The 14,535-nt window shown below is 38.7% G+C and overlaps 1 protein-coding gene across 1 annotated transcript in view; it reads left to right on the top strand.

Moving 5' to 3' along the window:
* The first annotated feature begins 1,122 nt into the window (after positions 1-1,122).
* RAB5B (RAB5B, member RAS oncogene family) overlaps positions 1,123-14,535 on the top strand; it is a 31,860-nt gene continuing 18,447 nt past the window's right edge. Inside the window, exon 1 of the mRNA XM_087710273.1 lies at positions 1,123-1,220. The gene's annotated coding sequence lies outside the window, so the exon portion shown is untranslated. The remainder of the gene's footprint in view (positions 1,221-14,535) is intronic.

Genomic DNA, 14,535 nt, shown 5'->3' with positions numbered 1-14,535 from the left:
AAAAAGGCTCTGTCTCATTCACAGGAAGGGGAAAAAGGGGCCCTTGATTTACCATTTCGCTCCCCGAAAGGCTTAGAAGCAGATTTTGCTCCACGTCCTACTGGCGCACCGACTTCGTTTCCTTTCGACCGTGGGGAAAGGACGAGCCCAGATGATGAAAGCGCGGCCGGGGTCTCCCTAATACTTTCCTCCCTCCCGGCTGCTCCCAGGGATCTACCGTTGGGGCTACCCTGGCTTTTCAATAATGTTCGGAGGACTGATCGACCCGCCGCCTTCAAGGGCCATCTTGGCAACTTTTAAGACTTGTGGACTTCAACTCCCAGAATACCTCAGCAAGCTTTGCTGAGGAATTCTGGGGGTTGAAGTCCACAAGTCTTAAAGTGGCCAAGGTTAGAGACCCCTGTTCCAGCCCGTCTTTTCTGCGGTGCAGAACCTCCCGGCTGGACGACTCTTGTGGGCATTACGCACGTCCCACTGAGAAGCAGCGAACCTGCGACCTCAGCAACGACACTTCCGGGGTTCGAGCCGACTCGGCTCTGGCTACGCCCCCCACATGATTTCCCGTTCCTAGAACTCCACCTCGCCCGGCTCCCAATGCGGGGGAGGTCAAGGTTCACAGGACTCCCGGAAGTAACATTTTTTTCCTCCTTGTTGGCCCCGTAGATGGCGAGCTCTCTGATTGGGCAAAGAAAGTTCGGCGCACGTCTACCTACCTTCTCGTCAATTCGGCCTCTCGCTAGGCGGTATGAAGGACATGTGATCTGCGATTGGGCAATATCAGCTCCAGAGAGCGCTGTGATTGGTTGGCCCCGCCGGATGGCTCCGCCCCTCTTGGGTCACCTTATTTGTTGTTTATGAAACCTCTCGAATCGGCGTCCTTTCTACTGGCTGATGTACTCGTCGATTAAAACCCCAATTGTCTTTTCTATTGGCTGGAAGCTTTTTAACTCGCCATTCCGCCTCCTTCGCTGCATTGGTGCTTGGAGCAGCTTGCCCGTCCCTTCCCTTCGCGGAGTTCCAATTAGCTAGATGAGGCAAGGGTGCGGTTTCCCGTCAGGCGATTGGTGGAGAGCACGTTCTAGCGCCCCAGGTGCCTAGCGGCCATTGGTTTAGAAGGCAGCCTAACTCCGCCTTCCGGCACAGAAGGTTTGGTTGAGGTAGTTTGTTTGTGTGCGAAACAGTCGAGGGCCGCGAAGTGGGGGGAGCCAGTGCTGTCTCAGGTACCTATGTGGGGGCTCTTAGGCCGCGCCGGGCTGTCCGGCGGCTTCTCGGCGGATCGTTCTGGCTTCCTGGCAAGCGGCTCCCTCAGACCGCAGTGGCTGGACTACGCCGGGGCTGGAGGATGGACTTGGGCCCTTCGTCCCGGCAGCTGGGGGGAGCCAGAGGAGGGGAGTGGGCTTGGCTAGCGAGTCCTTCTGACGGGGCGGCCTTGTGGCTGTGAGGGTGGGAGACGAGACTGCGGGGGACACGGACGGCCCAGGAGATTAATTGGAGGCCCCGGCGGGTCTGGTGGAGGTGGGCCTGCCCCTTTTTCCAACCGGCTACCAACTTGGGAGGGATGGGTACGTGCCACACGGAGAGGGTGGTGGCCTGGAGAAGCCCGAAGTAGGGCGAAGCAACCAGGGGTAGCTGGTCGGGGCCGAGCCGGAGGGGCGAAGGACGTCGGCTAACGTTAAGAATTGGCCTAGGAGGAGGGCGAGTGTGAAGCGGGGGTCGCCGGGCCGCGGAATGTCGTAAAGGAAACGTCGGAATGGCGACTGTCTCCTCTCGGGCGATCTTTTCTGTGTTTGTGTCTGGCCTTTCTGACGTAGGGAACCGACCGGGCCGAGTTACGAAGACTTGCTGCTTCGGTGGATGTGCTGGCCGGGGGTGGGGGGAGGATCCGAATAATAAAACGGGCCCTAGTGAGCAGTTCAGGGGTTATAAATCGATGCGTAGTTGAGGGATAAACTCTGCGGATTGGGGGCGGGGGATCGTTCTCGCACAGTAGTCGGCTCGATATTGTTAAGCTTGCCTGGGTTTTAAAGAGGTTAGGAATAATGGCTAGTGTGGAATAGGTTGCGTGCTTACTCATTAGTAAAAATCTGGATGGCGTAGGAGGGACCCATCCAAGCTTCCTAGCCTGCCTTCTTGGCGTTGGGAAAGCAGAACTTTGTACTACCGCGATAGCCGGTGAACTTAACAGTTGTTTAGCATTTTGCTAGCTGTTATACGATCCGAGCTTGGTTGCCTGACTTGTTAAAAGCCTTTTTTTTTGCCCGTTTATCTTTCCGTGTTTTCTTTCTGTTGAAAGATTTATGTCTTCTCACAGCACTGAATTCCTCCCCACCACTTCCATGGGTTTCTTGATCAATTATGGTTTTTTTTCTTCACTGTAAGTCACCTAGGAGGGGCAAATGGTTTTGCCCTTTCAAAGAAGAGTTACCGATTGCATGGTCAGCAATCGCAGAGTGTGTGTGATTCGGCTTAAATTTATGGTAAAAGATAGGCATGTGTGATGCTTTTTACTAATCCTTGTAATTAAGCTCTGAAAGGCATATTGAGGCCTCCTGGATGTTTTAAGGTTCTTTTCCCTTAAAGTTGTACTTCATTAAAAATGCATTGATGTGGGAAAGCTGCCCAGAAAACTAGGGGAAAGAGGGAAGGAGCTCCCATGTTCCTTATTAAATCAGTATGAGAAGTAGACTTAAGCCAATATGCAGTGCTTAATGTATCCTACACCCAAAAGATGCTATAAGGCTTTGGTAACTGATGGAAATGCATTGATACCAAGCTTAAAACTTAGATGTGTGCAGTTATGAAGAATAACTGAATGAATTTCCATGTACTTTATTATGGCTTATTTAAGAAATTGTGATTTCTTAGATTGATTTATCCTGAATCCACACAGGTATAGAACTAGATTCTGGAAGGACACGTTCTTGGAGTTTAGCAGTAAACTTTATATTGTTTAATGTGAGAAACTTTATTTTAATCTTCACAAAATTTCTCTAGTTTTATCATTATTGTTCTTAGCCATTGTTGCAACTTTTTTTGTTGAGCAGGGAACTGATTTTTCTAAGCTCTTGATGAGATGCGAGTATTATCGGTATAACTGATATCAAAGAATGTATACAAAGATAAATGCTAAAATGCTAAGTTAGTGTAGAGGTGCATTAATATTACTTAAAATTGATGGTGAGGGGACTCATGAACCCATATTTTTGGCCAGTACTATATGTCTTCCTTTTTCAGTTTGACTGCACTTGTCTTTTCCCTCCATTAAAATTATAGTTTTAAAATTATATTTAGATTCTTAGATTACATATTTGGTTTCAAATTTCATCCTTCCATTTTTTTCTGTATATTATCTTTAGTTCTTTCTTTGCAAAAAGATTTCAACTGTCTTCCTACTATCTATAGGTGTGCATTTGCTTACGAGTTCTAAAACTGTCCCATTACTAGTTTTGGATAATAGTATTCCTTACTGATAACTAATCTTTTTCCCATTGTGGAAAATAGTGGTTTTAACTTGTCACTTTACATGACATATACCTTGGAATCTAAAAACTAGAAGCTCTTCATCTTGGAAAAACATCCTATCTTTTTTTTTGTTAAACTGGGTAATTTGCTAATTGTATGCTAATACTGATCACGAAAGAAATCAAAAGCTTTAATGGGTTTTACGGTTATGCTTTAAGTGCTATATGTAGTAAGGGAAAATTATCTTCATAATGTGCTTTTAAGCTTTTTCTGAGTATAAATCAGGAATTTAGAAACAATGCAGACTGACCTTGGGGTCTGTATCATTCCTTAATGATACTAGGAGACTAGGTTCCTTCTGGTTGGCCTGTATAGTATAATCAGACAACTTCTTGACTTGAGCTATTTGAAAGTGAAGTGCTTTGTCTTAATCTGAGTGAAAAAATAATGGTAGTTTTTGTTGGTAAGGAGCTCTTTAACTCTGGAGTATTGGGTATATTTGTAATATGTAATTTCTGCTAGGATTTAATAACCCTTGTATTTTCTTTCTTCTTTGTATATTAATCTGTTTTACTTTTTATCCCTTGTCAGCAAAGAGACAACCTAACATTGAATCTGTTTTTAAATAAGATGAGCTCTGTGTACAAAGAGTTCCATGTGTACAAGGAGTTCCACATTAAACAATATAAAGTATCCTTTCTGTTTAGGTCTGCAACCTGAGTCTGGATAGTGGTTCTCTCTTGATCAGGATATAAGGAAGGAACCTATTTAAAAATAGGTAGGGGCTAATTATTTTAGGACTGTGGTATAACCAGTATTTTGAACTTATTTCTTGAAAGCAATGTAAATATTAGAGCAGTAGCAACATTTGCTTGCTGTTGTTATCAGCTCTTCTTGGAAGATGAGGTATTGCTTTTAGGGGTCACTTGCAAAAGTGGAATGTATTTTTATATAAATTATCTCATACTAACAGAGTCTTTATGTTACTAAGGAGTTGATCCAAATGGGAAAGAGAACTGATTAGGTAAGTTGAATGTTCAAGCAATTGGAAAATTCAACAGTATAAAACTTAAGTGGTAGAAAAGATGTCCAAGGAACTGTACAGTAATAATTTTATTGAACTGAAGGTCAGAAAATTTAATTGAATACTTTAATTAGATATTTTTAGTGTTATCAACTTCAACTTCTTGAAATCAAACATATCATTTTAAAAAGCTTTTTATTCCTTTTTAATGTGTAGCATGTATGCTGCCAGATCTTTTTATTATCCCTGTCTTATGCACATCACCTATATATATGCTATTTGCATATTGTACTACTTACCCATATATGACTCTTACATAATTTTACTAACTGAACAGGTCTGCTTAGGCAATTAAAGGGGAATTGCGCTTTGGGATGGAGAGGCATATATAAATATATGCATGGATAAATATTTACAAAGGTGAGTGTTCCTGATTTCAAGCAGAAAAGAGTCATTTTCTTTAGAAGAAAAGGTGACATGTTTATACATAAGTGGTTAGAAAATTAATGACAGTTTGTGTTAACTAGAGTTCTCCGGTGTACATTTGCTGCTTTAATGAAATGTCTACTTTGTCATTTCAGTTATGTCTAGCTGAAGATTTAGTGGGAGGATAGGCTACAGACTACTGTAAATTGAGAAAAATATTAATGTTAATGGTTAGTAAGTTCCCTAACAAGATATCCTTGCACATAATCAGATCTTTAAAGAATATATTACAAATATTGTTAGGGAGTCATTTTTTAAAATTAAAAATCACTTATATCAGATTGTTCGTTTCATATTGCCATAACCAAAAGGTCCTTAGTTTCAGCACCTCAAAACTAACTTGTTTAGCTGTAAATAAAGCTTAAAATTTCATACCGAAGAGGTAAATTGTTAGATGGTCTCAGCCTCAGTTATTTCAATATCTTAGTGGTGGTTAAATGTATTTTCAGAATAGAACTTATAAAAGGAAGGATTTCTGAAAAGAAGACCATTCTGATTTACATTTTGGATGTAGTAGCAACTGGTATCAAGGTATTAAAAGAAAAAGATTGACTCTTAACAAATGCACAAATGGTTAATCGTAACTCATTAATACTGGCAAAAGTAAATGCTTGCCCCATCTTAACTAATGCTCCATATGTAAAAATTCATTACTATTCATGTTATGTCCAGTTTATCACATTATCTTTATCTTTCCTGTCCAAAGGTTAGAGTTTCTTTGCTAAATTTCTTTACACTGTGTCCCAAGGAGAGTTTCTTTTCCTGCAGAAAACTGCCTGTTCAGAAAGGGCCTTCACTGGAGCAAGATAGGAAGTGTTAATCTTATTTTTTCCAGTTCTAATTTAGTCAGAAGGAAATACAACTTGTACAGAAGAAGAACACTGCCAGGTTTTGAGTGTGTTGCAGAAAAATCAGAATGGGCTCGTGAACTACTGCTGACAGTAGTGGTTTGCTAAAACAGTGGTTTTGAATTGAAATAATAATGACACACCAGTTCCAGTGTAACAGAAAAGATATGAATCATGTTTTGACAAATCTCTACAAACTTATATTGAGATTGTTAAACCTGGATTATATATCTGAGCGAAATGATAGGTGAGTTATCTTCATAAAAATGGAATAAAATAATCTTCAGGACAGAATTATTTAGGCATATAAAATTGATGAATTGAACATTATTCTGGTATTATTATGATAATATTTTCCCAGAAAGTCTGTATAGGAAGTCCAACATTAAGAATGTCCATCTTAAAGACAACTCTTTTGAGTCAAACCTCTGAAACTGCTTAATGATTTCATGAGCGTCATGAAATAGTGCATACGTTTTTAGAGCCAAGGTGGCGCAGTGGTTAAATGCAGCACTGCAGGCTACTGCTAGATCAGCAGGTCAGCGGTTCAAATCTCACCGGCTCAGGGTTGACTCAGCCTTCCATCCTTCCGAGGTGGGTAAAATGAGGACCCAGATTGTTGGGGGCAATATGCTGACTCTCTGTAAACCGCTTAGAGAGGCCTGAAAGGCCTATGAAGCGGTATATAAGTCTACTGCTATTGCTATTGCTATTGCTATTAATAGAATATATGGTCTGTTTTCAATGGTTCATAGAAGCATTGTGTGGCTTCAACTATTCATCGGCTCAAGGAAGGAAAATGCTATCCACCATTTTGAGTCAGATTACTTTACCTTTAGAATAGTAAAAGATTGAATTCCAGTGGCTGAATTGGGGCTCTCCTTGCTGGAAGTCTCTCTCCCTTCTAACTCAGTTTTAAATATGAAACTTAAAATTGTAAACAAGGTTGTTGCTTTACTGTGCATCCCTGATGTGCAAAAGTACAACTATAATAATCTGTTTTAACTGAAATAACACATTTTGGATTAAAGACAGAGTTAGGGTACGGAGCTTGTTCTTAACCTGGGAACTGGCTATATAACTACCCAGATCTTTAAACACTGTATCTGAAAAAATGTTTATTTCCTACGAATTAATTTTAATCACAAGGGAGCAAGGGAAATGATCTAGAACCATTTGTTGTAAACTGAAGCAAATCTATCATTATATTTTAAATATTGTATGCTACCTTTCTAGGGAAAACCCATCAGTGGAACCTCTAAACAAGAATCTCATGGCTAACAAAGGTGCTATAATCAAAGACTCCAGTTTAGCTCTAACATTAGCTGTGTAGAATTATAAAATGACTCAAAAATAACATTCTTTGTAAATAATGAATAATGGCTGGTGAACATATTTCCCAAGACATGAAATTTAATTCTGGACTTCTTCTTATACAAGCTTACAAAAAACTTTGTGTGCTTCAGCATTTGGTGGATAAATAAAATTCTTGACTTTTCCATTGCCAGCCATCTTAGTTGTATACTATAAGAATCTAGTATACATCTACTGTAGAATGAAATCAGAATCAATGTTACATTATATGAGGAAAAAATTTCCAAGGAACTATTAGCAATTCCAGCTTTTTTTCTACATTCAGATGGTTAATCAGCATTAGGAATTCCATCAAAGAAAATGGCAGAAATGGTCCTATATCCTACATGGTAATTTCTTACTTGCTTTCTGAATTTTATTTATTAGTGTTACTGGCTTCAGAAACAAAACTAATCATTTTAACTATACATTACCATTTGCCCAGTGACTTTCAAAGATATCAAATGTGTGATTCTCCTTGCTTTTAGTCTGACATTCCTTTTAATTCTGATTGCTAATGATAAGATTGGTGATGTCACCCACTGCTGAATTGTCTTTGAGTGTCGTGCTAATTTCCTGTGTTTCCACACTTTTAGAATCGGTATGATTAATAGCACAAACCACAGAGACTATTTCCATCTGGTATTAACAGAGAAGAGTGGGATAATTCAGTGTCCAACCAACTTCAGAAAGGCTTTGCTTCCATAATTCAATATGTTATGCTCTCCTGGATAATATAGAGATACCATAACCCAAGAAGCTGTGTAACTTATTGTGAAAAATCAAGGCAGTGCAAGCTGTTGAGTTGTATGAAGGATATAACATCACATTTGGATATAAAAATTCTTAGGTCAAATAAATTTCATGTTTAATAGGATAAAATGGATGAACTATTGAAAGATCTATCGGTAGTCCTTGACTTATGGCCAGTTGCATAATGATCATTCAAAGTTACAACATTCAAAAATTGTGACTTCTTGAACTTATGACTACACACCACTACTACCTGATACACACACACATCCATGGTCATGTGATTGCATTTTGAGTGCTTAGCAAGCAGCCTGCAATTATGACCGATTATAGTGTGGCCATATGATTGAGTGTTCTGAACTTTAACTATTTTCTGGCAAAACAATATGCATTGGATGAGCTGTATTCAGATTTATGACCATGTGATTCGCTTAATGACTGCAGATTCACTTAACTTATTATAAATATGTTTATAAAATTGAATCTGGTCATGTGTCTTATGAACACAATGACCTATGATCAAAATTCTGGGCTCAATTGTCATAAATTGAAGACTACCTATAAAACATATTGTGAAAAAAAATGAGCAACTTGTAGATGAATTTATATATCTTGAAAGTTTGGGTAAATGGATGGAGTTAGGATAGAAAATTGGTGGATAAATTTTAAGATATTCAGATGTCAGAAGTGTGTGTATGTGTGCATGCATGCACACATTCAAATGAATGAATAAATGACAATAACTGCATATAAAAGAGTATATAATCTACTTGGCTATATACAAGTGAGAATTGAGTATGAGAGTTGAAACATAGAAATATGTTGAAGTAATCCAATCATGATGTAGGATATCACAAAGAGATGCTTAAGAATAAATGAGTGATGAATGAATGTGAATTCAGTACAAAAGTGAGTGACCATTACATGGAGCCTCATCATGTAGGTAGAATAAATGATGGTTGAATTACAAAATAAATGTTTGAAGAAAGATTAAAATAATTGTGAGAAAGGGAATGGATAAAAGAGATGCTTGATGGAATCCTGGTATGAGAAGTTCAAAGAAAATCTATGAAATATTGCATAGAATCTATATATACTGGAACTAACGTTAGAAAAGTATGGTGAGGTATATTGAATCATGTTGGTGTCAAATCTAGTGAGATTTCCTCTCCTGTTTTTTTCTTTGCCTTACTGTTTATCCCCCCCTTTACATTTTGCATAAGGTTGCTTATCCCAAAAGGGATGAATATATCTGTTATTATTAATTCAGTTATTTGTCCAGCCAGTATGTTTATACATGGGTGTTTGAAATATTAATCTTTTTGCTGCATTTTCATTTCAATCTGTACCTTGCCTCTAACTGGAATGTGGCTGATAAATTCTTGTTATTTTGGCTTATAGTCAGTATGTAATGGCTTTGCACAGTTAGTAACTATGTTTCCTAATCAGATCACCTCTAAAAGTACCTGATTAAATCACCTAGAAGGCATTTTGATGCCTGTTGCAGCAGATATAGCAAAGCAAAATATGCTAGCCCTGTGTTTCTGCTGAATAAGAAAATGGACTTTGACTTTGCTATAAGGATGACTGTTAAAAAAGAAAAAGACTTCCTAAAATAATTTCTAGGAACAGAAACCATTTTGGCAGCTTCTTCTATTTCTTTGAGATATTTCTGGTAAAGAAATAATACTTTTAATTAAAGTATTTTAATTTTAATTTCATTAATACCAGATAAGTTATTTTACTATATTTTTGTGGAATGATATAACCTTTACCTTTAATATCTAACCTTTAACACCATCAAATGGAAGCAAATTGGATTAACTCTGTGTGCTATAAATTTGTTCCTAATATTTCAGTAATGATTCTATACAGTAGGTTCATACTGTGACCATAAGTGAATTGCTACATATGTTAAACAAGTCTAGGAATCTTTTTGAAAATGTAGGTGATTGCAGCATAATGTGTCTGCCAGTTTGTGCCAGAATAGACTAGTATCAGCTACATGAAGCTTGTCTAAGAAGTACGGATAGCATGCCAACACCTTCATTTTTCATCTCTTTTATAGTTAAATGTAGGTCTTGAAAAAGATTTAGCTGTATTTAAAGTTGCTGGGTAACATCTTAATAGTCTACCTGACCCTAAGTCTATGGAACTCTTTCAAAAGTTCTTTTTCACATTCTTTTTCACATCAGTTCATACAAACCAGCTGTCTCCAGAAGTTTTTTCCAGGTGTGTGTGGATAGTTGGTAAACTGCACCTGACTCTCTTGTCATGTGCGTCCATACATTGCTGGTTTGCTTTTTGTTCAGTAAATTCTACCCCTGCTTGCATTTGACAAGCATATATTTTGGGCTTCTCCAATCTGATTATCTTAATGTGTTGAATGACAGCCCACTTAATTCTTGGTTGTCAGGCTCAGATTTTATATTGATTCTATGCATTAGAGTAGCTTAGAAACCAGGAGACTGTGAGTTCTAGTTTCATCTAAGACATGAAAGCCAGCTGGGTGACTTTGGGCCAGTCACACACTCTCAATCCACTCTACCTTACAGGATGGTTGTGTGGGGAAAATAGGAAGAAGGAGTATTAGGTATGTTCACCACCTTGAGTTATTCATAAAGTAATAAAGATATAAAATATAATAATATAATAATAATAATATGATTATATAGAATGCACTGAGTTGACAAGAGTAAGAATACCATTGATAATTACTGAATCTCATCAAAGATCAAATAGTCCAACAATGTGGCCAATCAGAAGCCTGTGAAAAGTGCACAAAATGAATGTGAAAACAATATCACATGTTTTCCCCAAAATAAGACCTCCCCGGATAATAAGCCCAATCGAGCTTTTGAGTGCATGTGCTAAAATAAACCCTCCCCTGAAAATATTTAACCGCATGCGCAGCCAGTCCCTGCCATTTGCTGGGGGAAAGGGAGGGACATGCCCAATGCGCCCCACATGGACCTGCCATCTACACAGAACAGCCTCTTGGATGCTGCTCCCGTAAATCCTAGCTACCGCGCCCCTTCTCTTAGTGGCGGGTACAAAAAGAGCAGCAGGCCCAGCGACGCTAGGGCTGGCAAGAGTGTGCCAGAAACAGAGACAGAACTTCTGGCCCTCTCTGGATCAGTTGATCTGCAGGCTGAGGTTAAGGAGCCTCCTGGACCTCAAAAATAATAAGACCTCCCCCAAAATAAGGCCAAGCGCTTGTTTCGGGGGGGGAATAAGACCCTGTTTTATTTTTGGGGAAACACGGTATTTTTTTCATTGTAGGTTCCTACCATCTAGTGCCGTGATGGTGAACCTATGGCATGCATGCCACAGGTGGCACGCAGAGCCATTTGTTAGGGCACGTGAGGCGTTGCCCTGTTAGTTCCAGTGTGCATGCGCGCGCTGGCCAGCTGACCTTGGCCTTTGTTTTTCGCCCTCTGGAGGCTTCCCTGAAGCCTCTGGAGGGCGAAAAACGGCCCTATGGGCAACCCGGAAGTCCATTCCTGAACTTTTGGGTTTTCCATAGGATTGTTTTTCGTCCTCTGAGCCTCCGGGGGGGGGGGCGTTTTCACCTTCCCCAGGCTCCTAGAAAGCCTCTGGACCCTGGGGAGGGTGAAAAATGGGTCCATCGCGCACCAAAGTGGGGGGGAGAGTGGGTGTCGCACATGCATACACAGGGTTGAGTGCATAGAATTATGGGTGGGCATGCCTGCGCACGACACACACACCCCGCGCGCTCACCTCGCTTTTGGCAGGCGATGGGGAAAAGGTTAGCCATCACTGATCTAGTGCGATGGTTGTTTAGCTATGATATCATTAATAGCTTTAGTCTTTCATAAGGATATGTTATCTTGTAAAATGTCTAAACTAATATTTGTGTTGTATTGGTTTTTTTTAATCCATTTCCAGTTTGAATTATCTTTTTTCATCTTTCCGTATGAAACCTTTCCATGGGCGTGTGCCTCTGATCCTTTTACAGTAACATGTGACTAAAACTAGAATGCTTCTATCCATAGCTTGTATTTGCTAAAAGGGCTTCCAAATAAAGTTCTTTTTAAAGAAAAGTAGTATAAAATTACATATTAGGGTTTTTTGTCAGTTGTAATTTCAGCAGTTTTTTCGTCAATGCTTGAATATTGCATTGGGTTTGATCTCCAGTTTTAGATTAATCTCATAATAACAGGCTTTCCCACATTATGCTATGTATAATTTGAATAAATTATTACAGTGAGTTTATGCAACAACCTATGCAAGAATACAGCCTTAATGCACTATATGAATCAGGCCACAATTGCAAGAACAAAGCTACATGAGTAATTTCCTTTAAAAAAACAGAGTTTTGATTACAGTAAAAACTAATGCAAACTAAAGTTGGAGAAAGAGAAGAAAAGAGTAAAATAAGTGCAAAAAATACACAGAAAATAATTATCTAAAGTGATTTGAAATTTCATCACAACAGAGATAAACACATTTAATAACTCATCACCCCCATAAGGTTAAACAGATATCTCTTCATTCCATATGCCATTCCTTATCTATGTCAAGTCCATAAAACATCAAGTTTTCAATCCAGCAAAACATCCATAAAGGATTGCAAGAACCAAATGTGTTATTTCAACCTTGATTGAATAAACTCTTAACAGTAAATAAACTCTTTTATTCTTAATCTTAATCTTTAACTCAATCAAATATAGTCGTAGGATTTGATTTCAATTCTCTTTTATCTCATCACCCAGATTTCTTCAAGGCTTTCACAATCCTATTTTGTAAATCCACTAAGAAGGCATTTTCCTAGTCATTTCTTGATTCATCATTTATATTTCCCCTTTCATTCTTAAAACTGCAGTCAGTTTCTTTTCTATATCTAGTAAAACATCATTTTCAAAATCATCTGTTTGGCCTGTCATTTGTAGTTCCACTTTTGGTACTTTCTCTATCTTGTTAGATAATTTCCCCCCCCCCCCCCCCAAACAATCTGTCATTCCTTCCTTAACTTCTTTTGCACATAGTCCATAGAAGCAGACTGACAGTTTTGATACTATAGTTACTAGTTTCTGGCTCCATTCTTCAAATATTTCTTTTTAATATTTCCAATGTTATAATGTTTTGTTGCATGAGTAATTTCCTAAAACCTTAAAGTCAGGAAATGTCCGAGTATAATTTCCAGTTGTATGATGGTAATTGTACTTTTGTTTTGGCTTACAGTTTTCCCTTATATTATCTTACTGCTCCCAATGAAACTTTGGAATAAATTCTTAAATATTGGAGAACATACATCCAAACAGAATTTATCCACATTTCAAAATATGTACATTCCGCATTTTCAGAAGTCTTACACCAAACTACTATTATATTGAAAGTAGAATCTTGTTATTAATTAGAGAATTTGAACTCATAATTGTTGGTAGATTTTCATTTCTTGACTGTCCAAAGCATCTAGATCATGGGTGTCAAACTCTCTGTATCATGTTGCTGTCATGTGATGTATCACAATGTTTTCCCCCTTTGCCGGGGTGGCGCAGTGGTTAGGGTGCAGTACTGCAGACCACTTCAGATGACTGTTATCTGCAGTTCAGCGGTTCTAATCTCACCGGCTCAAGGTTGACTCAGCCTTCCATCCTTCCAAGGTGGGTGAAATGAGGACCCAGACTGTGGGGGCGAGATGCTGACTCTGTAAACCACTTAGAGAGGGCTGAAAGCCCTATGAAGCGGTATATAAGTCTTAACTGCTATTGCTATTGTGGAGCTGGGAGAGGGGCATGGCCTGCACATGATGCATCCGCCCCGCAGGCTGCCAGTTTGACATCCCTGATCTAGATGATATATGAAAGTTACTTATTGGCTGCATTCATGCATTGTGCTGAACTATGATTTGTTGAGCCAGGATCAGTCCTGCAGATAAGCAAAATAATAAACTTGTTCAGCCAGTTCCTAAGTTATTTTCCTTCTTTCTTTAGCTTTATCTTGTCTTGTATTTATTTCCGTGGGTTGCTTTGGTGGAGAACATATCTCAACCATAAGCCTTGAAGCTCATTTCTATTTTATTTCATATCTCAACTACAATCTATAACTGAACATTAAAGTGTGGTTTCAAGAATGAGATCATTGCCATAGAACAAGTTATGACTTCTTTGCTCCCATTCACATATACAAAGTAAAATGAACAATGCTCAGAAGATCTAAACACAATTTATACTGTAATCAGCATGGTGCTAAAACTTAATATGTTGTAAACCTAATGGGAATTCAGCCATTGTGCTTCATAAACCATTGTTTATGATCTAATACAATATGTGAACTTAGCATAACTATGCCATTGCTTAGAATTAATAACTTGATTGAGCACATAATCAGAAGTAAGTAAATATATAATAAATAAAGCAATACATAAATAAAATTACCTATTATCAATATATAATTTTAATATATACAGGCATATATATCGAAGACTTACATCAGTTTATTTGGCAACTATTTGGAGTTACAACAGCATTGAAAAAAATTATGACCATTTTTGCACTTATGACCTTTGTAGCATCCCCATGATCACATGTTCAAAATTCAGATGCTTGACATCTGATTCCTACTTAGGACTATTGCTGTGTCCCA

This window comes from Thamnophis sirtalis, unplaced genomic scaffold (genome assembly GCF_051295495.1).
Source record: "Thamnophis sirtalis isolate CommonGarterSnake01/CBP01778 unplaced genomic scaffold, rThaSir2_p1.2 scaffold_3, whole genome shotgun sequence".
In the NCBI taxonomy this organism is placed as follows: Eukaryota; Metazoa; Chordata; class Lepidosauria; order Squamata; family Natricidae; genus Thamnophis; species Thamnophis sirtalis.
Note: the sequence above shows the minus strand (reverse complement) of the source record. Positions and strands in the feature narration are given on the sequence as shown.